This window comes from Saccopteryx bilineata, chromosome 1 (genome assembly GCF_036850765.1).
Source record: "Saccopteryx bilineata isolate mSacBil1 chromosome 1, mSacBil1_pri_phased_curated, whole genome shotgun sequence".
NCBI lineage: Eukaryota > Metazoa > Chordata > Mammalia > Chiroptera > Emballonuridae > Saccopteryx > Saccopteryx bilineata.
Window position 1 is genome coordinate 50999978 of NC_089490.1, and position 25207 is coordinate 51025184.

At 36.2% G+C, this 25207-nt stretch overlaps 1 protein-coding gene across 1 annotated transcript in view; it reads left to right on the forward strand.

Moving 5' to 3' along the window:
* MEI4 (meiotic double-stranded break formation protein 4) overlaps positions 1-25207 on the forward strand; it is a 187507-nt gene that overhangs the window by 127298 nt on the left and 35002 nt on the right. The window lies entirely within an intron of this gene.

Here is a 25207-nt window from a genome sequence, read left to right on the forward strand (position 1 = left end):
AGCTAGGGATTTTCTACTAAGGACATTCAATAGATAAAATGTTCTCCTAATAGCAACAAGCAGGAGGTCTATTGAAGAGACAGGCCTGGTCTTCAGCCTCCTTTTCCTTCTCCTGGAGCATCTCCCCAGTCAGTGCTACCAGCGTTGTCTCCTTCCTCCAGCTTGCTGCAGTTCCTGAGGCCTCAGTGTGTGTGCTAGGCAAGGGGCATATTTACAGAACCCGTCAGCTGAGAAAGAAAAGTTCTTTAAAATGGTGTATTTCAGTTGTTGACATGGTAAAAAATGTGTATAACTTATATAAAATAAAAGATTATTTAATGAGCTAGGCACCAGTAAGAAAATAAACAACCCAGTAGAAAATAGCTAACAATGTGAAGATGTGAAAAGGCAGTTTAGCAGAAGAGGAAACACGTACAGAAAATGAACACAGATGATGCGCAGCCTCAGCAGTACTGGGAAAGGGCAATGTTACAGGAATGAACAGGAAGGTGTTTCAGGATTTACTGATTTTACTGACATAAACTGTTAGGTGTTTGTAATTTTGTGGGGACATGGAATCCATTACTGGGTAAAGTTAATGATGTCTGTCCTCCAACAGATCTACTATATTTGGACAAACAACACCTGTTCAAGGTTGTGTATTTCAACATTTCTGTAATAGGCAAATGTTGGAAATAAGAGTGTCTATTTTTAAGAGATGGCTAGATGTGGCATATCAAAAGCTGAATATTTTGTAGGAGTTAAAATGAATAAATTAGGTCTTTATGGATTAACAGTGATAAATTTTGAAAGCATAATGTTGAGTTTTAAGGAATAATAAAGTATCCAAGGGGGAAAGATATTCAAATAAACCAGTTTTGAAAATTATATATACAAAACTGTTCATGCACATGAAACGCTCTTCTAGTACATTTACACTTTTAAAATTTCTTTTAAAGATACAAAATATGAAGTACATATGAGAAAATATTAATGGGCATTGAAAATATACAGTGTGGAGCCCAAGTAGGTTTATAGTTGTGAGTGTGTGAAATAGTTTATTATTATATTATTAATTATTATATTAATTTTCATATGAACAGCTGTAAATCTACTTTGGCCCCACCCTGTACATTGTACATACTCAAGAGTATGCTCTTTTTGCATTATGAAGTATTTTTAATGTTGAAAATATTTCAGAATTAAAAATATAAAATAGATTCTAAAAGAAAAAGTCTTCATGGGTATTAGAACTACATTAACTTAAAATGAAATCAAAGTTTTTAGTGGATAATTTACAGAAGTGTTTTTCACATTTATAGAGTTCATATCTCTATCTAATCAGCACATTTTTGGGTACATAGCCAAGAATTTAAAATAAATAATGCCTTTGGAATATTGATAACGATGGGGTGAAATCTGAATTTAGACTATTATACACATAGTTATATTAAATGCTTCAAAGCCTAACATTTACAAAATAGATGGAATTTATACATGAAAATAGATTTTTTTTTAATTGGAAGAAAAGCATATGATGAGAGGAAAACTAAGAAACTCTGTTGCTCAGATCAGGAAGCATTTTGACTTTCCAGATATCTGTGTAACTTATTAAATAAAATAAAAGCTAAGCAACTCATTTATTAAAATAGAACATGCAAATTAAAGATTCTGAATCTGGAATGAGTTTGTATATACCTTCTCCAAAGTAAACTAATTTTCCTATTATAGCAGGGGAAAATGTAGCAATAAAACAAGCTTGTCTTAATAAGATAAAAATAATCTAGTTCTGAGCAAGAAACAGCTGACCTATTTAAGGTGACAGAAGAACCATATTATTCTATAAAAGCGCAGATGCATATTTTGATCACATGTAAGATCTAGGAAGCCTGGCTCAGTTAGCAGTCAGTCCATCAGGGAGAACAGAGTTTGCATCAAATTGTGCTCAAGTGGACTGCATAGAGATTAGTGGTCCTCAGCATGGGCTTTTCTTTCCTTTTACATTTTTACTTAACAAGAATTTAGGTGAATCCTATTTTAGATTAGTGAAGCTTCTCCTTTTCCAGTGTTTTTTATGCAAATAATGAAATCTTAGGTAAAGATTAAGCAAGTCTTAAAATTCCCTAATATACATACATGATTGTCTAAACATTTCAACATTGCTGAATGCTTTTTTGAAGCTGCTGCTTAATTTGAAAATCTGTGAGCTCAACTGGCAACAAAGGTAAAAGTTAGCAAGGACATTTGCCACGTATAGGCTAGATCTTTTAAAGAGAAGCCTCAAAGGATAAGCTAAATCATTTGCCTAAAAGCATGAGCTTTGGAATTAGATGCCTGGTTAAAATATGTGACCTCTGAAGTCTATCTTGTCAACAAATCAAACCTGAAAATATCTAGTGTGTATTAGAAATTTACAGGCAATACAGAACAGAGGAACATGTTAAATTAACCATGAGGATACATTTGGTAACCATACAGAGTGTACAGGAAAAAAAAACCTCATTTTCTTCAACAAATAGATTGTATTAAAATGAGAAGAGCAGGGGAGAAAGAAAGGAAGAAGGAGCCTATATTTTTAGAGACATATTAACCTGTTAGTGTATATCAGGGATTGATGAACTGTGGTCTGGGCCAAGTCTGGCCAGCCATGTGCTATTGTAAATAAAGTTTTATTGGAACATGCCAATGACTCTTCATTTATGCTTATTTATGGTTGTTTTTACACTAAAGCAACAGAGTTAAGTAGTTCCAACAGAGACTATATTGCCTGAAAAGCATCAAATACTTATTATTTGGCTTTTTACAAAAAAAAGTTTGCCAATTCCTGCTATATATGAATCATATTTGTAATCTGATTTGAACAAACCAGAAAATATAATAAATGATGAGATAGTAAGGAATCTATATGCTATAAATGATGATACTAAGGAATTAACTTTTTTTAGATGTAATACTATTCTAGTGATGTTTCTAAAAAGTCTTTAACTTGTAAAAATAAATATTTAAGAATTAAATAAAAATACTAATCTTTTTAAGCCTCAGATTTTTTTTCCCTTAAAATATTGACAGCAGTAGTATTATCACTTACAGTTTTCATGGGTCTCATTAAATAATCTGTATTTGCATTTAGCAAAATTGACATTATAAGTGCCTAATGGCTGTTAGCTGCTGTTGTTACTACTATTCAACAAAATATAAAGCTTAAAATACAAAATTCCACTGATATTATTATGCATTTATAGATATTAATGATATTGGAATCATCTTCAAGAACAATTTTCCAGGTAGTATGTTTGACAACTCTTGATTTCTAAATCATATTCTAGAAGATAGGTATGGGTAACCACAAAGGTTTTTGTTTTACTTAAGGAATGTAAGTTTATAATGTTAATCCTCTCCTCATCATAAATCTTGGACAAATATTTAAGAAACAATTAGTCTAGAGATAATACCTGAACTTCCTAGTGTGACTGTGGCACTGAGCATCTCAAGAAGGTTGAAAGTTTTGTCATGGGAGGCCATAAAATGCATTATACTTGCTTTATAATTTTTCTTTTTTCCCAATAAAACTTTAAATTCTTAAAGTTTAAAACCCAAAATGTGATTTAGGATACTCTGTGGGACAGAATATGCTACTACAGTTTCTCTCTTCCCCAATGATTGAACTAAAAAAGTTAAAAAAAAAAAATTACAAAAAATAAACTACCCAAGGACTCTGAAGTTTAACAACAACAAAATAATAACATGTGAATTTTTGAGGATAAAATTAGAACAAAAATACTATGTGGAATATGTTTCCCATTTTCTCCCTTTTTTAATCTCTGGGATTTGATCTAAGTTCAGCCCCACTCAAGGAACTATCCAGTGCTTGAGGCAGCTAAAGGTTGGACAGAAACATATCTTTCTGGCAGGTGCACTGGGAATGGAGCATTTCTGAGGAGGAGAGCGTGACACGAATCCTTGAGATGTTTTTGTTTTCTCTCTAGTCCCTTCAGTAGACTAGAGAGAGTGCAAGGTGATGTAACTAGCATCAGCAGTATGAGTGGCGAGACCTCTGAGAGAAACCTACTCTCCAGGCAGAGTGAGAAGAGCAAGCAGGAGAGAAAGGGGGGTGAGAGATGGGGGACAAATGTAAGCTCTGATTCTCTTAGGGAGATATCAGGTACCATGGGGTGTTTTTCTGTGTCTATGGCTGTTTCACAGAACTATCTTAAGTTTTGGGAGTGATAAGATGATTAAAAAAAGAATTACTTTAGCTTTTTAGAAACGTGTTGAAGCTTTATATATGGTACTAATTTCAAATAAACGCTTTGTGGTTGAATGCCACGTAAGTTGTGACAACAGTAAGTCCCCAAGTTACAAATATCTGACTTATATACAACTCGTACTTAGGAACAGAGCACCATAAGGGCTATTGGTAATCAACTGCAGCTGGACACCAATAAGAATGAGATCATAGAGTTACTTGACTTACATGGCAAAGAACTAACCAATGAAGACCTTATGGAACTAGAGAAGCAGATGATAGCATTTAGGAAAGAAATCAGGGACCTAGAAATTCCACAATCAAAAAAGTTTTCTACAAAAGAGGTAGCTGATGCTTTTCATCTCATTGAAGCAGAAAAGGCATAGTTAGAGGAACAAGGTCTTGATACAGAGAAGTTCACCAAATTTACAGTTATGGAAGGCCTGAGATGCTACAGGGCCATTTATGACATGAAAGAAAAGCTCTGTACAAACCTCCCTTGATGCCTATTTCAAGAAACTGACTCCAGCATCAGAATCAAACCCTGGCTCTCTAACACCAGTCCCATCTTCTCCAACAAGCCATCATCTTCTCCATCATCCAAGATTGTTTAAGTTGGGATTTGAAAATGTTTAAATATTTATATGCACAGAAAGGTAGAAATAACTGCTATGTTAAGACAAACATATAAGTTGTATTTAATAGGTAAATGTAACTGTTCCAACTTACATACAAATTCAACTTAAGAACAAACCTACAGAACCTGTCTCATCCTTAACTTCAAGACTGCCTGTATTTACAATAAAACACCATCATAGTATTTCTGAAGAGTACAGCTTCCCCTTAGATAGTTTTGCTGAGAAGTTCACAGTGGATAAATAACTGAAAGTTGTTTTTTTTATGTAGAAATAAAATATTTTTATATCAATTAAAGACACCTTATTTTGCAGAGTTTTTATTATATAATTCTCATTAAATGTTCAGTATTTTTAGTTAACTCTTTTTCCATTTCAATTCAAGGCATAGACCTCTAGAGAAAAAAACAACCAAAGAGAAAGCTATAAAGATATAGTCATACTATTCTTTTTAAAATCTATTGAAGAACAAGAGTTCAAATAATGAAAATAACCATTTCAGTCTCTATCTAGAGGGCATAACCAATGTATCAAAAATAAAGAAAAAGCTGATTTGTCACTAAATGTCATACATTTCTATTTTCATGTGTATATTGGTCTGTATCTTATTTCAGAAGCTATATCCAAAGAAACTATAGCAGTGTAACTCAAAATATAAAAATTAATTTATTATTTTTTAAAAATGATGACTGACTTTAAGTAGTCATTAATTTACTCATGATCTGATTTGTGGCTGAAGGCAGAGATGTAATACAATTGGTAAAATGGGTTTAGAAAGAGAACAGTGTCAGTTGGAAGCCCTAGTTTCTGTTCTAGCTTCACTAACTGGTTCAATGGCTTTGGAAACTCTTTTCTGAGCAAAACCCTAAAATGAAATGCAGTTGCTGTTTGGTGCATTATTTTTGGTTTTTGTTTTCATTCTTAGGTTGTTGAATACAAGACTTAGAGAGGCAGCCCATTCAATACGGGCTCTCTGGGTGCTCTTCAGAGTGCATCACGATCACTTCACTGTTCTTATTTGACCAGTTGAGTTTGGGAAGTATCTCAAGGGCTGCGCAGAGCAGATGCCCACATAGTGCATGGTGACATGACTGATGCTTGTTTGAGTGGCTCATGAATTTTTTCGCATTTATCTTTTTCTTGACAAAATCATTATCTCTCGCTTTTGGAATCATGATATTAAAAATTCTTTAACAGTAGGGTTCATGATGATAAATATGTTCTAAAATTTAGACTTGGAGTTCCTTATTTTTATATATGCAAACAGAAGCTCTATATCTACATTGAAAGGTCACAGTAAAATATCTTTCAAAGACTTCCAAAACAACAGAAGCCTCCCTTCATGCATGGTGAATTGGGGTTAATTTACTCCATCTTGAAGATACAGACGATTCATTTCTCCATAAAACTGATTAAATTTTCTCAGCTCTCTAAATTTCTGCTTATTAATTCAGAAGTTTGCATTGCAGGTTGAAATGTTAAAAAATGATGGGGTGAATATAAAACATTAAATAAATACATATAAATCAGTAATGTAATACATGTTTTTGATTCCAAAATTTAAAATATATAGTGAATATATCAGAGTATATTTATTGTTCTGTTTTTGTTTGTTTGCTTGTTTGTATTTTTCTGAAGCTGGAAACGGGGAGAGACAGTCAGACAGACTTGGGATCCGCATGCGCCCGACCGGGATCCACCCGGCACGCCCATCAGGGGCGAAGCTCTGCCCACCAGGGGGCGATGCTCTGCCCCTCCGGGGCGTCGCTCTGCCGCGACCAGAGCCACTCTAGCGCCTGGGGCAGAGGCCAAGGAGCCATCCCCAGTGCCCAGACCATCTTTGCTCCAATGGAGCCTTGGCTGTGGGAGAGGAAGAGAGAGACAGAGAGGAAGGGGGGGTGGAGAAGCAAATGGGCGCTTCTCCTATGTGCCCTGGCCGGGAATCGAACCCAGGTCCCCCGCATGCCAGGCCGACGCTCTACCGCTGAGCCAACCGGCCAGGGCCTATTGTTCTGTTTTTAACAGTGATCGAACCTGACTTTATCCCTCAACCCCTGCCATATGTTGAAGAAAAGTTAAAGGCAATGTTTTTTATATTTTGGTACATATTTACATTGTATGGATTTAATATAATATATATTTATATTACATTGATAACAGAAAATGAAAGGGAGTCCAGGATCTTCACACTTTTTCCTTAGTGTCCTGGAAAAAGCATCACATGCAGATGGCTTTAGGACTTATGACTACTTAACCTATGAGGATTAAGACAGTCTATATAAATTTTAAAATATATGTGAACATAATCTCCAACCTGTGATGGTAGGTTTATGACTCCAAATTATTGCCTGTCTGCTGGGAACCAAGAAAAGCAGGCAAGAATTCATACTCTCACTCTTTCAAATTTGTTTTGTTTTATTTTTTTAGTTCATCTACTGATGGAAACTTCTGATGGCCTCAGCCTCATGTAGGTACCTCAGTTCCAAAATGCCACCTTGTGTAGGCAGCAGCCTTCGCCTTCTACCCTGTGTAGAGGCAGGCAGGTAAACTCCCAAGGTGTTAGTCAGCGAGGATTGGCAAGTTCTCCTGGCGGGACAGCTTCAGCACTGTCAACTGGATCTTGTCTTTGCATTCAGCCTTTCTTATTGTTTCTCATTCCCAAGAATGATCCTTTTTTCCAGACCGGTCAGCCCTTCTCTTTGTCCTTACCCATTATATGTCTTATGAATTTCTCCCATTCTTCCTTCATTATTTATTCAGTTTTCTTTTTTTTTTTTTGATCTTTTTTTTTAAGATATTTTTTAATGGGGTGACATTGATAAATCAGGGTACATATGTTCAGAGAAAACCTCTCTAGGTTATTTTGACATTTGATTATGCTTCATTCCCATCACCCAAAGTCCAATTGTCTTCTGTCACCTTCTAACTGGTTTTCTTTGTGCCCCTCCCATACCCCAACCCCCTCTCTCTCCTCCCCCCTACCCTGTAACCCCCACACTCTTGTCCATGTCTCTCGAGTCTCATTTTTATTGTCCCACCTATATATGGAATCATATAGTTCTTATTTTTTTTTCTGATTTACCTATTTCACTCAGTATAATGTTATCAAGGTCCATCTGTGTTTTTGTAAATGATCCGATGTCATCATTTCTTATGGCTGAGTAGTATTCCATAGTATTCAGCTTTCTATAATGTTGCTTCTTTAGTTTAGTATTTTCAATAAGGCTTTCAATTTTCCTTTTGGAATTTTAGTTGTCTTACAATTTTTCCTCATTTCATCACATTCTATTTTTATTTCACTTTGTGTATGCTTTTATAAATCAGTATGTTGTCTTTGTATCTTTTATTGGCTTTCACCTTTTTATAATGGACATGTATCCTTTAATGCCACTGGACTTATTTAACCATCTTCTCTCCATTTATTCTGGTTTCTTTATTAAGTCGTTTCCAGTCTTGCTCTTCCTCCTTGTATTTAGGATGCTGTTTCTTTTCTGTGTCACCTCATTGTTTCTCATGAGATCTATATTTTCGTTTCTGTAATTGACTTACTGTTTTCCTTTCTAAAGAGAAAATTATCATTGGGTCTGACTGGGATTTCCCCACAAATGCTCGTGTCATTTATCCCTGTCCCTGGTCATTGTGCACTTAGGTGACAGTAAATAACCCCATTCCACTCCAGTGGTGGAGAACAGATTGCAGCACCTGTGTTCAGGGCTTTTCTGTAGACCCTGACGTGGAATCCTGTGTCCTTGGCATAGTGCTTTGAGGAGTTTGTGGGATATAGTAACACTAGAGTGCTAAGCATCAACAGTTCCGGAGCTTTTGCTATATCTTGTCCTATACACAGCATCAGTGCTCCTGGACCGCCCCCCCCCCCGTTGTCTGTCAAGTACAGGAGAATTGGGGGTGGGGGGCGGGGTATAATTATGTATCTTTACCCAGCTCAGCAAGCTTCTTGCTTAGTTTCTTTTGCCCTCATAGATTTTTAAAACATATTTATTGATTTTAGAAAGTGAGGGAGACAGACAGACAGACAGATGGACAGACAAGAACATCTGTCTGCTCCTATATGTGCCTGGAACAGAGATCAAACCCACAGGCTTTGTGTATCAGGACAGTGCTACCAACCAAGCCATCTGGCCAAAGCACCCTCATAGATTCTTTAGTGAGAATCTGGAGGACTCACAGGGAAGTAATTTTTAACAAGAATTCCTATCACTCTTAAGGATTCTGTGCTCTTCTTAGCAGTATAAAGGGCTGAGGGAACATTTCCTTATTTATTTATTTTGGTGAGTTAGTGAAAAATGTGCTTATATAAAAGAATCAGTGGTACTCTTTCTACAGTTCTGAAATGGTACATGAAGTCACTGTCAACATACAGAAACAAACAGTGATGGAGAAACCAGGTGTACAGTGGGTTTCACAGTAATTCTGTGCCTGTGATAACAGTTCAAGAGAAATCTTCAGTAAGTACTGGAAAGAAAGCCAGTTATTTCCTCTGTGTTTGGCTATGCTAGCAATAAAATGTCAATTAAATATGATCAATTCTTACTTTTTTCCATAAGCATGAGAATGCATTACTTCAGTTTTATTGGTGTCATGATAAGGTCTGTAAGGACCAAAAGAAATCATCAGAGTCCCTTCAATATTATGAGAAAATCGCAATTGCATTTTAATAATACATCTTTTCCTGATAGTTTTTATTTTGAATCCCATGGCAAGTATAATCATACTGTTCTGAACAATTATCTGCTGTAGTTAAAACCTGATGCCTTCTTTGAAGTCATCTATAATCACCATGGGCAGAAGCACCTATATCCTTCCTACTGCCTTGTATGATAGATATTAACACATTTTATTAGAAATAATTATAATCCAGTATTGTTTACATGTCTTTTTCTTTAAATGTACTAAGGTTATGGCCCTGGCCGGTTGGCTCAGCGGTAGAGGGTCGGCCTGGCGTGCGGGGGACCCGGGTTCAATTCCCGGCCAGAGCACATAGGAGAAGCGCCCATTTGCTTCTCCACCCCCACCCCTCCTTCCTCTCTGTCTCTCTCTTCCCCTCCCGCAGCCAAGGCCCCATTGGAGCAAGGATGGCCCAGGCGCTGGGGATGGCTCCTTGGCCTCTGCCCCAGGCACTAGAGTGGCTCTGGTCGCGGCAGAGCGACGCCCCAGAGGGGCAGAGCATCGCCCCCTGGTGGGCAGAGCGTCGCCCCTGGTGGGCGTGCCAGGTGGATCCCGGTCGGGCGCATGCGGGAGTCTGTCTGACTGTCTCTCCCCGTTTCCAGCTTCAGAAAAATACCAAAAAAAAAAAAAAAGAAGAACAATAAATGTACTGAGGTTAGTAAAATTATCTTAGTCATTATTTTATTTCTCTAGCTCACCTATGGAAAAAAATGTGTATATTGAATAAGGATATTTTCACTTTAAATAGAAATGAAGCAACCCATAATCAGCAACTCTCACTGACCCTGAAATATACACGACTTGTTTTCCAAGTTGCCATTCACTTTTTTTTTTTCAGAGACAGAGAGAGAGTCAGAGAGAGCGATAGGTAGGGACAGACAGGAACGGAGAGAGATGAGAAGCATCAGTCATCAGTTTTTCATTGTGACATCTTAGTTGTTCATTGATTGCTTTCTCATATGTGCCTTGACCGTGGTCCTTCAGCAGACTGAGTGACCCCTTGCTCGAGCCAGCGACCTTGGGTCCAAGCTGGTGAGCTTTGCTCAAACCAGATGAGCCTGCACTCAAGCTGGCGACCTTGGGGTCTCGAACCTGGGTCCTCTGCATCCCAGTCCAATGCTCTATCCACTGCACCATCGCCTGGTCAGGTGCCATTCATTCTTAGTTAAAAAGAAGAAAATGAAAGAAAGGAACATTGGAATCTACATCTCACCATGTTCACTTTATGCAGAAATCCTTTGAGTGCCTAAAAAGAATGATTTCAATAAAAAAGACTAATTTTTTGCTCTATTTTTAAAAGAAATTAGGAGACATACATGGCACATTTTTAGTACTTTAAAAAACACTGTTGAAGGAATAGAAGGAAATGGATTGATACCAAAAGCAACGGAAAAAAAATAAAAAATAAACAAGTGGGGCTACGTCAAACTAGAATGTTTCTGCACAGCAAAGGAAACCTTCAACAAATGAAAAAAGAAACCCATAGAATGGGAGTAAATATTTGTAAATCCTATATATGATAAAGGGTTAATATTCAAAATATATAAGGAACTCATAGAATTAAATCACAAAAAACAAAGTCAATTAAAGAATGGGGAAAGGTCATGCATAAACATTTTCCCAAAGATATACAAATTGCCAATGGATACATAAAAAAGTGTTTAAGACCTGTTAGAATATCATTAAAAAGGCAAGAGATGCCAGATGTGTAGTGGCACAGTGGATAAAGAGTCGACCTGGAATGCTGAGGTTGCTGGTTCAAAACCCTGCACTTGTCCGGTCAAGGCATATATGGGAGTTGATGCTTCCTGCTCCTCCCCCCTTTCTCTCTCTCTCACTCTCTCTCTTCTCTAAAATGAATAAACAAATTTAAGAAAATAGTTTTAAAAAAAGGCAAGAGATTAGTTTTGGCAATAGTGTGAAGATAAGGGAACCCTAGTATACTGTTGGTGGGAATGTAGATTGATAGATGCAGCTATGATGGAAAAGAGTATGGCAGTTTTTTAAAAATTAAAAATAGAACTACCATATGATCCAGCCATTCCAATTTTGGGTATATATCTAAAGGAAATGAGATCAGGATCTCAAAGAGATATCTGCACTCCTGTTTATTACAGCATTATTCACAGTAGCCAAGACTAGAAACATCCTAAGTGTTCATCTTGGATGAATGGATAAAGAAAATGTGATATACACATACATACAAACATACATACAGTGGAATACTATCTGGCATAAAAAGAAATGAAACATTGCCACGTGTGACATGGTTGGACCTTGAGGAAATTATACTGTGTAAAATAAGTCAGGCAACGAAAGACAAATACCGTATAATATCACTTATATTCAGAGAAACAGTTTGGTGGTTTCCAACGGCGGGGGCAGGGGAAGTGGGTGAAGGAGGTCTGGAGATACAAATCTCCAGTTATAAGATAAATTCTGGGATGTGATTTAGAGCATGATGACTATAGTTAATAACACTAAAAGTTGCTAAGACGGTAAACCTTAAAAATTCTTATCATAACAAAAAAACCTTTGTAACTGTGTGAGGTGATGGATGTTAAATAAACGTATTGTGGTAATCATTTCACAATATATACACATATCAAATCATTGTGCTGAACACTTTAAACAGTCACATGTCAATGACATTGCAATAAACCTGGGGGAAGAAAACAAAATCAGTTGAAAGCTGTGGTGATAGAGGTGTTCTGGATGGCCTAGGGTTGTCCAGTGACAAGTCCAGGAACTGAAAGAAGGAGAAAAGAAGGAAAGGTGTGGTGTGTATGAAAGTTTAGAGCTTCATTAGAATTGGGCACTTCTAGCTGTGAGTTAAGGAGGTGTGAAATTCATTGAAATTGACCAGGCTGAGAAATGGTTTGTCAGGGGCCTTAGATGGTTCATCCAAGGGGCATAGAAATCCTCCAAGATGACAGCAGCATGTAAATAAAGCAGAAGGAAAGGGACCTGAGAGGCAGCAGCCTGACGTTTTGATCAATGCCTATAGAAGTGCTGGGCACACAGTATCTCGATAAATCCATAAAGAATGAAAATCCTTTGGTTTAAAGTAGAGAAGAAAGTGTGGTATGAGGATGCATTATTAAGGCCTCTGTGGGAGCAACAGGCTCAGCTCTGCCCGAGTCCCTGGGAAGGCGAGCTTTGTGGTTGTGATGCAGCATACTCAGATCCTCTGCCTTTCCCAGCTGGAACGCCACCCTCTAAGGCCCCTCTCCAGGAGATTCTGCAGTTGCAACATTGAAGTGCACAGCCAGGTTTCAAAGTGGCCACAGAGCAGAAGGTAGTCTCATCTGTAATTATGATTTGCAGTGCTAATTAGAATGTTGTAGTACAGTTCTCATTTATTAACCACATTATTTTGAGTATGAACTATAGCTACTTTCAAATATGTTGTTGTCCATTATTATTAATCTAATGTGTATTGAGATTTCACTGTGAGGTGAGTGTGGCGCTCAGTGTCCTGGAGGGTAATATGCATGGCGTCTTAGAGTTTAGCTGTGAAGAGTACTGCTTGCTGCAGCATCCAAACCAAAGTAAATCATTAATAAGAATTTTGAATACGTACATAAAATAATTGTTGAAGGAACTGATTTTCACATTATTTTATATATTTATAAAGTAGGTTTACAGTTGTTCATATGAAAAATAATACAAAATAAATAATAGTACAAGAATAAATTCTATAGCCCTTGCCGTGTGGTTCAGTGGATAAAGCATCATCCCAGCGCACCAAGGTCACTGGTTCAATCCCCAGTCAGGGCAGATAGGAGAAGCAGTCAGTGAATACACAACTGGATGGAGCAACTAAGTAGAAGAGCTGGTGCTTCTATCTCTATAAATGGAAAAATATTTTTAAAAATAAATCTTCCCCATACTCACAATTATAAACCTACTTTTGCCCCACCCTATAGAGAACATGTATATTTTAAGGGAGAGAGCAAATCCAAAGAATTTAAGAAAAAAGAAAAATAAGGTGGCTGGGCACTGTCCTGTCAATCTCACGGAAAAGAAAGGATGTAAGTGGGCTAGGAATGACCGCAAGATTTAAGGGAAATATTTCAGGTCAGCTGAGGGTCCTGATGGCACAGCAGGAGGCCATGGTATGTGTGAAGGGTAGACTGACAGAATCAGAGCTGCATTCCTATTCACCACGGGGAAAAACCACATTCAGTATTTCGGCTAAAGCTTTCCTTCAAGATAAATTCAACCGTAACCTGTGCCTTATGGATTTTTATACAGGTACTTCTTTATTCTTTGTATATTTTCTTGAAAGTGCTTAAATGTTCAAATAGTGAAAATAGGAAAAATGAGGGTTCCAAAGAAACTTATGAAGCAAGGCCTCTCCTTGAAACAGGCTTAGCGATTATAGGGCTGTAGTGCGTGACTAGGGAGTCCGTGGTGCTTGCCGTGCCAGAGTGATCATGTCATGCAGTTCTCTGTAGCAGTATAGGAATGCCGCTTTGGTTCTCAGGTAATGCATGTTTATTCCTCAGAATCTGACATTTTTTGGTGTAATTGCTACTTTATACAATATTACATTAACATTTGAGGCAGTGTTTCCATAAACATTCATCTCATGTGACAGACTGATTTTAAACCCTTTCCTACGAGCACGTTCATTATTAAAATGTGAACTCAGTTAACAGAATTTGGTAAAGAGTAATAGAAATTGTATTTCCATTTTCATCTTAAACATGTACAAAATGGTTAAGCATCTGAGGATTTAACTATGCTATATCATCTATTTCATTTAGCCTTTTAAAAGTTTATTGAAAAGTACCTATAGAAATTGAAAGCAGGGATGTGAGGAAGTAGAAAATATTGATAGCTTCAAAAACAGTGAATTTTTGGGCCCTGGCCAGTTGGCTCAGTGGAAGAGTGTCGGCCTGGCGTGTAGAAGTCCTGGGTTCGATTCCCGGAGAAGCGCCCATTTGCCTCTCCACCCCTCCCCCTCTCCTTCCTCTCTGTCTCTCTCTTCCCCTCCCGCAGCCGAGGCTCCATTGGAGCAAAGATGGCCTGGGCACTGGGGATGGCTCCTTGGCCTCTGCCCCAGGCGCTAGAGTGGCTCTGGTCGCGGCAGAGCGACGCCCCGGAGGGGCAGAGCATCGCCCCTTGGTGGGCGTGCCGGGCACATGCGGGAGTCTGTCTGACTGTCTCTCCTGGTTTCTAGCTTCAGAAAAATACAAAAAAAAAAAAAGTGAACTTTTATTAGTATTACATGGTATCCAGTTAGTCCTTTAATGGCCTAGACATACATTTTAATTGAAATATAATTTCTCATTTGTAAATGGGCCTAGAATATTTTTTAAAAAAGAATTGAATAAGTTCTATACATAGGAAGAGCAGATTAAGGACTCAAATATGTAATAAAGTTTTATTCTTAGAGCTGTTTGTTTGTTGTTTTATTTTTCCAAAGTGAGAAGCAGGGGGAGGCAGGCAGACTCCTGCATGCTCCCAAGCAGGATCCACCCAGTACGCCCACCAGGGAGCGAAGCTTGGCCCATCTGGGGCGTTGCTCTGCTGGGTAAATGCACTCAGGCCATTCTAGTGCCTGAGGCCGATGCCATGCAGCCATCCTCAGTGCCCAGGCCAACTTTGCTCCAGTGGAGCCTTGGCTGAGGGAGAAGAGAGAGATAGAAAGTAGAGGGGGAGGGGTAGAGAAGCAGATGGGTGCTTCTCCTGTGTGCCCTGGCCGGGGATCAAACCTGGGACTTTTATACACGGGGCCAACGCTCTACCGCTGAGACAACCATCCAGGGCTCTATTAGAGTTTTAATCAAGTTCTCTCATTTAATTTGAACATTATATATTTTTTTCTTTTCTGTGTAAATAAATATGCCTTCTGGGCTTGGTTGCTTTGCTCTCATAATAAAATATCCCCTTGTTAGAAAGCTGAGCCTCAGCTCTCTGTAATCAGTAAACTTCAGAAGTGATGAGACATGGTAAATGTTTAAAAAAAAAAAGCTTTGAAAAATAAAAATGCATAAATTAAATCATTTAAATTTATATCTTCAGGTGCTATAATCATCCTAAAAACAACTATTACTTAAAATATTCATGCTATAAAACATAGAAGGAAAGCTTTTAATATATATTTTGATTCAGAAAAAGCTGGCAGAGTGGTTCTTCCTTTTTGAAAATAAACTAATATGAATAACTTCCGTTTAGATACAGGTTTAGATTTGGCTTATGAATTATGTGTCTTAGAATTTAATAATATGTTAAATCAACAGTATTTAGTGCTTTCTATATGCAGTGTTCTAAATTAGATGTTTGAGACTCACAAAGCAGAAAAAGACCCATTCATTGTGGTCAAGGAGTCAACAAGAGTGTTGCTATTTGCATTTCTAGCAGGCATTATTAGTGCAGTTTGAAGATGCCTATGTATTGTCCAACTTGTTACCATTTTTTTCAGGCTTTTATAGAAAAGGGGAGCAAGCCCTTCTCATTCCGTAGAGTCAAGGAATTCATTCATAAGAGTATTGTGTGTAAGGCATATATTCCCTTTGAATCAATACAGGACACAAATAAATGCAAAACCTTTACAAAAGGACAACAACTAAGTAATTTTTAAATGTTCATGTTTAAACTGTGGATAGAGAAGCAACTGGATTCTTCATAGTGCTAGAACCTATCAAGCAAGTGTTCAGAGGCTCATAGTCTTCCTGAGCAGTGAGGTGCAGAACTATATAGTCTTCAAGTAAATGATGCCAACTGCAGTGAGACACCACAGGGGACTGGGCTGTCATGGGGGGTTTCTAAGTAGAGAGTGTGCAAGAAGCATTTTTATCCTCTAGGGAGAAATCATATTACATGCATCTCTGAATCCTCAGTACCTAATGTGAAATGGGTAATAAATAGTTTTTTCTTGAGTAAGGTGAGATTTGAAAGACTTGGCTTGTAATGTATTTGTGTGGATGTGTGTATAATTTAACACAAATTAGTAAATATTTTTAGTGCCTCCTATATTCAAGATTTGATAGACCTTAAAGAGTGAGAAGAAGATAGAGACACAGAAACTGGGAGAGAATTGTAGAAATAAAGAACAACATGAGCAAAAAAGATGAGAAACACTAGATTCTTTGTTCTTGGTGTCAAATGATTTGAAACCATACAATGAATTTTTCATACTCTTCTGTTCTCCTAATCCATTGTCTAGCCTGCACTTTGAATGAATCTTTTATCCATGAATGAGTTATTTGAAAAATGAGTTAAATTTTCTAAATGTTCACACTTTTCATTATATAATTTAAATATATATACCGATACATTATATATATATCTATATATCCATTAATACTACCATTGATCTCATCAGAAAAGTTCTTAAAAGACAACTTTCCAGCTCACTGTGGTAATACAAGTTCTTCAAATTTCTAATTTTTTTCTTGGAAGTTTCAGTTTATCCTCAGTAACAAATATTAGAATTTTTTTTAAATGAGTCTCACTTTATTCATATTTTTTTCTGTAATCTAGTCTCCCAAGTAAAAAAGGCATTCCATGTAAAAAGAAGTTAGTTCAGCTTGCACCTCAGATAACAACCCAACTAATTTTTCTCTGTGAAAATCATCATACTTAAGCATGTATCAGAAATGCTTTATGCATATTCTAATTTTGTCATATAGACTATTAAAAACTGGTACACTCAGAATGGATTTTAATAAAATTAGTAATACAATGGTTCCTTGTTTATCATGGGAATTAGGTTCCAGAACCCCCCACAATAGGCAAAAATCTATGAAGTAGCGAACTTACACTTATTTTATTATTTATATATATTTTAAGGCTTTGTAAACCCTCCCCACATTCTTAGAAACCTTTCCCACACTCTTATAAACACTTCCTATGCGTTTTCCATACATACGAGTCTTTGTCTACTCATCTGCTGTACAACTATGTGTTTTATTTTGATTTAATATTATTTTAATGTTTTAATATTTTTATAGCTTTCAGTTTTTTAGGCTAGAAAATGCTTATTTTATCACAAAAATAATTAAAATAATAAATATATAAAAATACTTATATCCCACAAAATCCCGCGGTATAGCGAAAAATCTGCGATACAAAATTAGATATATACAGTACAATTTAAAAATACGCAATACAGTGACACTGTGAAAAGTGAACCACAGTATGGCAAGGGATACTGCTCTATCAAGGACATTCTTGGAACTGGCATTTTGTTATTTTGTTTTGTTTTTACTTTTGTTGGTACTACCATGCTAGGTGGTGAAGAAAACAACACTTATTTGTATAGCTTGGTGTACCGCTGCTTTGATTTGGTGCTAAGGTGTCCAAGGTATGACTTCTACTGCTTTTGTATAATCAGTGTACATAATAAAGCAGTGAAAAGGACAACTGATTTCTTATTTTTTTTTCTAATAGTTTTAAGCTCACCTCTGAAGGGGTCTTGGGACCCCGCAGTATTGGAGCACACTCTGAGAACTGCTCATGGAGGGGAATAGGGATCAATGAAGCTAATAAGAAAAGTTAATAACAGCAAAACAAGGTTCCCTAATACCTAAATATTAGTGATGCAGAGCATTGAGCTCTACGGGGTTACAACTCAGAATTGTAGGGTTACAAGGGAAAGGAAAGATCTAGACTGATCACTGCCTTTTACTAGTGAAAGATGGAAGATCTCCAAAGAGGTCCACAACTCGCTCAAGGTTGCTTATTTAACTATGGCAGAAACAAGAATGCTGTGCTAGCTCTGAAAATTTCAGCCTTTTGTGGACTTAGGAAAAAAGCCTTTTTGATATCTCTGAATCTCAGTTCCTTTGTTGTAAGTCAAAGATAATATAATAATTTCTACACTAGATAAGCTTAAAATGTTTTAAAAAGCATCTGAGACAATGTACATAAGGATGCTTTGAAAACTGGATTAAAATTCTATGACAGAGCAAGATCTGGAGAATTCTTACTCTCTGTGAATATTCTACAGTATTTCACTCTGTGAAAATATCTTCCAGAAATGCTAACTCCATATCATGGCCAGAGTTCTTATACGGGTATCGCATGAATTTTCTGTATAAGGATGTAAATTAGATTCTCTTAAAAGACTAGGGAAGGAAATAATGAGAGGCTAGAATGTATCATCTAAAAAATAACTATGTTAGAGACGATACATCTTGGTGACTCCCATTCTTCAAAGACTATGTAATATTTTATTAGAATATGCAAGTAGTGGGCTATTCTGGTTAATTGAGTCTTCTGCTTAAGTAAGAGTATTTTAATATAATTAAAAAAGTGTGATGCTTGTGAATGTTGGGTCTCACTGGATTTTTTTGAACTAAAGAGAATGCATTAATAATGGTTCTGTGTGGCCATGAGCTTCTTCTTTAAAAATAAACCCTTTTTTTCTTACTCTTAGTTTTGTGTTTCTCCTGAAAGTAGAAATAGGGGAAAGGGAGGGGATAAGTTTATTGAGGATTCTAAATCTTAACTGGATTCCAGTTAAGGTTTTATTTAAGAATTTGCTCTATTTAAAGACATGCTATTAAATTTACCCTTTAAATATAAACAAGAAATGGGATCACTCACCTCAAAACCCTTTTCCTTGGTGTTTGACATTAAAATGTTTACCAGTGTGCTCAATATAAAACTTTTGTCTGAAAATATTCTTCTTTAAAAAGAAATTTAAAAAGAACAGAAATTAATATAAAATGACAGATAAGGCACAATGTAAAGTTAATGTCAGCAATAATTGTGGAGTGGTGGATTATGGGTGATTTTTAATTTTTTGTTAATCTAAATTTTTATTATGCTAATGTCTTTTTAAAATAGACTATTTTTTAGAGCAACTGTAGATTTATTGCAAAAGTGAGGGTAGTTTACAGAGATTTCCCATATACCCCCTTTTTCACAGCCTTCCTCTCCATCAACATCCCCTACCCAAGTGTACGTTTGTTTCAATTAATAAACCTACCTTGATACCTCATTATTACCCAGAGTCTGTAATTTACATTAGGGTTCACTCTTAGTGTTGTGCATTCTATGAGTTTGAACAAGTGTATAATGGCATGTTTGTACCATTATAGTATCATACAGTGTAGTTTCATGTTTGTGCTAGATACTTAAGAAAATTACTGCATTTAAATGTTACATCCTCCCCTGAAGGAGATATATTACTTTCATATCACATCTCATGAACTGTGGTTCAGAGGTCACATGGTTCCAGATCACACAGTTCAAGGTCAGATGGTTTGTAAGGTTTAGGTCTATTTGACTCCAAAATCTAGGCCTTAATTAGTATGCTATGTTTAAGGAAGAACAAAGAAGATAAGTTAAAAAGACTTATGCTTTGCTATTAAGGTTGATTTTGCAGTGTAAGAATTGAATGGAGAAAACTCTGCCATTACTAAAAAGGCAGTTTCAAAAATGGCTCCAAACTCCTCCCCTGGCCCCCTTGGAAACAGATTGCGTTATTCAGGAAACACAGTTACGTTGTTTTCTTCATCTATGTAGAATCAGGCCATGGTAATGGAGGCAGTTGGCTTAACTAGAACTTTAATAAATTTCTTTAACTGGCCCTGTCTACCTTTCCAGCCTTGTCTCTCAGTGTGTGCTGACATGCAGTTTTCTCTTTCTTATATTCTTGCCTTGGTTGATACTCCCTATTTCCTAAGATAAGTCTTTTTAACTTATCTTCTTTGTTCTTCCTTAAATATAGCATACTAATTAAGGCCTAGATTTTGGAGTCAAATAGACCTAAACCTTACAAACCATCTGACCTTGAACTGTGTGATCTGAAACCATGTGACCTCTGAACCACAGTTCATGAGATGTAATATGAAAGTAATATACCTCCTTCAGGGGAGGTTGTAACATTTAAATGCAGTAATTTAATAGAAATGCATTCCTAACTCCAACCCCCTTCTCTTTTCTGACTCCTCATCTTTCAAATGCAATCAGATGCCTAACTGTTCCTCCCCTAACTCGGTTAACTATTTGATAAATGGAGATATAGGGAAGGGAAACAGACTAATTGTAACTCATTTAGCCTATGAGCATGTTACATGATTTGGGAAATACCCTTTGATCTCCAACTGTTAATCAAGGTCCCTAGTGTTGGCCCTTCAGAGCTTCACAGTATAGAGTGCAAGAGCATGAGTAAGCCCTGGTATCCAGACCTAACGCTGTTGATCATAGTCACATAAATTCAATTGACTAAACTCTGGGACTGCTTGTTTATTTATAAAGTAGGATAATACTAATGTACCTATCGTATATGTGTACTAAAATCAGGGATGAGAAAGAACATTAGAAAGCCTGCAGTATGATTCTAATGAAAGCCATTAGATGTAAAGGAGAAAATAAAAAAAATCCAGTAAATCAGTAAATGCATTACTTAATAATCAGGGTATGTAGACGTCAAAGGAAGTATGAATTTTGATGTTTTTTAGGATATTTAAAAATTGAAATTTTTACAACTGGTACATTACTATTATTTCTATTATAGAGACCATAACTGTCTCAAAGTGAATCCTAAGGGGTATGCGGTCTTTCTGAGTACAGTTGATTGCTCTGCATCTGCTGGGCAGCATGAGAACTGATAGCACTCTGCAGTTCTGTGAAAAAGGTTCTGAGATTGTTTTCTTAAATTCATTTATCCATTTATTGATAAGTTTAATTTTATCTTCCTCATCAATTTAACAATCAACTTGGCAAGATCATTAAAGTATTCTTGGGCTTTTAGTGGGATTTCAGTAATTCTTTTAAATTTAATATAGGGAAAATTCGCATTCTTACAATATTAACTCTTTTCTACCAGCCACTTGCTATGATTTATTTCTAATTGGTTCATTTTCATTGTGGGCATTGTTGCTTTTTTTTTAAATTCCAATTTAATTGCATTGGAGTAAAGCCTGGATTTTACTATATATACTTTTTGGTAATTTTAAAAATTTCTTTGTAATTTAATACATGACTTTAAAATTTTTTTTTTACTATTCCATGATCATTTCAAAATAACATATACTCTTTGTTAGTCATGTATTTATAGGGCTTGTTTTTTGTCTTCTGCATCTGTCATAATCTTAGAAATGTTAAATTATTCTATGATTATAGAAAGGTTGATTGATTCTTGTTCATTTATTATTTTTGTAGCTATATTGATAAGTGATCTTTGTTTTAGACTATAATTTTTCTTAAAATGAAATAAATATTTTTACCTTATCCATAACTTTTCACCTTGGCTTTTATTTGGTCTTTGTCCATGCTTATTTGATTTTACCATTTGCTTGTTGTATATGTGCTCCCATGATTAATTTTGTACTTTATTTTACATTTGTCTTTGTAAACAGCACATAGCATTGTGCAAGTCACTAAGACTATATCAATAAATAAAGAGGTGATAATTCCTTTCCCTGTGGTGCTGCCTACATTTTAGTGGAGAAGGGCAGCAGGGAGACCCTGAACAAGAAAGAATAAAATAATTGCAAATTTTGATAAGCCTTATGAAGAAAGAAGTTGAGAATCTATATTGAGGTCAAGTTAAATAAGGTCATCAGTGATGTGTTATCTTTATCTTACCTTTAGGTACTTACTCCTGCCATCTCTTTATTTTTTGTTTATCATTATAATTTACTATTTATTTTTGTTTTCTATTTCCTTTTTTTATAAGTGAGTGAGATATTTTTCCTTCTATTAGTTTGAAGTTATATACATTCTATATATACATATACTATTGCAATGAATAATTTTTGAGGCAGTGCCAAGAGTTAATCAGTATTTCCCCAAAACAAAAAAGGACCTGAGCACTATCATCCATTTCATCTACTTCTACTGTGACACTGTGTATTACCCTCCACTTTGTGCCCACATGAGATTTTAGTTCCATAAGTACCATATTTAGTACTTTTTGCATTGTCTGTTAATAATTATTTGGACTACTGCATTGTGTTGGCCTCTTTGCTCACCACAATTTTAGTTTGATATATTTGATTATGTATTTGAATGTGTGTGTGTATTTCATTTTTATATCCACCTATATTTCTTTTTAGAATCCATTTTTTATTTGCTGGAGTACATCCTCAAGCAATTCTTTCAGAGAATTTATGAGCAGAAATTTCAGACTATGTTTTGACAGTTTCAAATATTGCTATATTTTGAATACCCTAAAAGTTATATTTCATTGAGTCATATCATTTTTAGGACAAAATTTTTCATTTTGGTAATCAAAGAGCTACAGAGGACTCTGTATATATTTTTTAATTTACTTTATTTTTTAAAATACACTTTAATTTTGGTTGCTAGTCATCAAATAGTTGGACAGAGTGGGCAGTTGTATGGATGAATCAATTGGAGAAAGCATTGTTCAAAGGACTGGGACACTGACTTCATTATATTGAATGGTTTCTGTTGCTTTGATACAGATTCTCAATTAGAAGGCATCAATTTAAAGCTATTCTTGATGATTTTCTAGAAGTGGTGATTTCGAAGATTTCATGCCATAGTTCATCACCTATTTTTTCCCCCAAATAGCTAAGCCACAAACTTATGGGCTGTGATGGGATTAGACCTCCACATGGGTTACCTGGTTATATCTGTCCTTCTGGACCATCTTACCTTGTCATTTTTGGTCATTGGAGCCACTTTGACCACATTACCCAGAAAGCTCATACCAGCTGCAAAATATTAGTCTGAATTGCCAGGTTATTTTTAAGTTTGTAGACTCAGTCTTTTTTCTCTGTAAAATAATGTTGTCAAGTGATGTTACTTTCTAAAATAATTTTAAAACCCAATAGTTGCTGAATATGTTTGTTCACTTTTGAAATGCAGAATTCCTTCTGATATAACCATGCTTACAACTATATTTAGTGAGGGAACACTCTGTGCAGGGTAACTTTCAAGACATTGCTGATCCAATATAGTCTGCATTACAGTTATTACCCAGTAAATTACATAAGAAATAATAGTCTTTGGCCCTGGCCGGTTGGCTCAGCGATAGAGCGTCGGCCTAGCGTGCAGAGGACCCGGGTTCGATTCCCGGCCAGGGCACACAGGAGAAGCACCCATTTGCTTCTCCACCCCTCCGCCGTGCTTTCCTCTCTGTCTCTCTCTTCCCCTCCCGCAGCCAAGGCTCCATTGGAGCAAAGATGGCCCGGGCGCTGGGGATGGCTCTGTGGCCTCTGCCTCAGGCGCTAGAGTGGCTCTGGTCGCAACATGGCGATGCCCAGGATGGGCAGAGCATCGCCCCCTGGTGGGCAGAGCGTAGCCCCTGGTGGGCGTGTGGGGTGGATCCCGGTCGGGCGCATGCGGGAGTCTGTCTGACTGTCTCTCCCTGTTTCCAGCTTCAGAAAAATGAAAAAAAAAAAAAAAAAGAAATAATAGTCTTTGTATATGTATATTTTAGGAATTTGTACAATACAATAGTGCCATATTTCCATGTTTATAAATAATGCCTAATATAAAAAAATCACTTTCAAGTATCATTTCTATTTGTCATATATACAGTGCATGAATGTTTCTATTAAAACATTCTTCAGGTATCTAACAAAAAGAAATTCATTTAAGAATCTTTATTATATTAAAAATAAGTAAGTGTTCTTGGATAAGAAATAATGACCTTGGTTTCCACTGACATACTTATGAACAAAAGATTCATATCTAATTTATTTTTTTTTACAATCATGGTGTATTAAAACTAGGTATGCTACTTAATAAATGCAGCTGGCCTTAGATAACATATAAACTTTCCCCCAAATGAATATGCTTACTAGTGCTCAAAGACATGTATAATTGACTAGATCATTTTAAATTAACAAATTTTTAGCCTGACCAGGCAGTGGCACAGTGGATAGAGCATTGGACTGGGATATGGAGCACACAGGTTTGGAACCTTGAGGTCGTCGGCTTGACCTCAGGTTCCTCTGGCTTGAGTGAAGGCTCACCAGCTTGAGCAAGGGGTCGGTGGCTTGAGCTTGGGATCATATACATGACCCCATGATCACTGGCTTGAGCCCAAAGTTTGCTGGCATGAAGCCCAAAGTCACTGGCTTGAGCAAGGGGTCACTCACTCTTGCTGTAACCTCTGGTCAAAGCACATATAAGAAAGCAATCACTGAACAACTAAAGAGCTGCAATGAAAAATTGATGCTTCTCATCTCTCTCCCTTCCTGTCTGTCTGTCCCTATCTGTTCCTCTCTCTGACTCTCTCTCTGTCTCTGTCAAAATAAATAAATAAATAAATAAATAAATAAATATTTTAGTGATATTGTTTGAAAAATAACTATATCAAAAATGATAGTGTATTAACAATCAACTTAAATTTAGTATGTTTTAAAGCAATACATTATATATTTATATGCTAATTGGGAGTATTTTCTTTTTCATGTAATTATATTACTTTATGATCTTGTTAGATCAGATTTTAATGAAATTTGATTGACTACAGTGTTCAAAAACATCAATGTCATTTTAAAAGAAATTTAAGGACTTTCAAGAAGTGCAGTTAGGAAGACATGTTTACTGAATATGAGAATCTTTGAAAAAAGATGTAACTATTAATTACCATGAGGTTTATTTTAGACGTCAGAAAGAAGTAATATATTTGCTAGCTAGTAGGATTTGGTCTATAACATAGTTTTTTCTATTTTGATTTTCTTCTGTATATTTCCATCTCAGCTTATTTTTGAGTTTA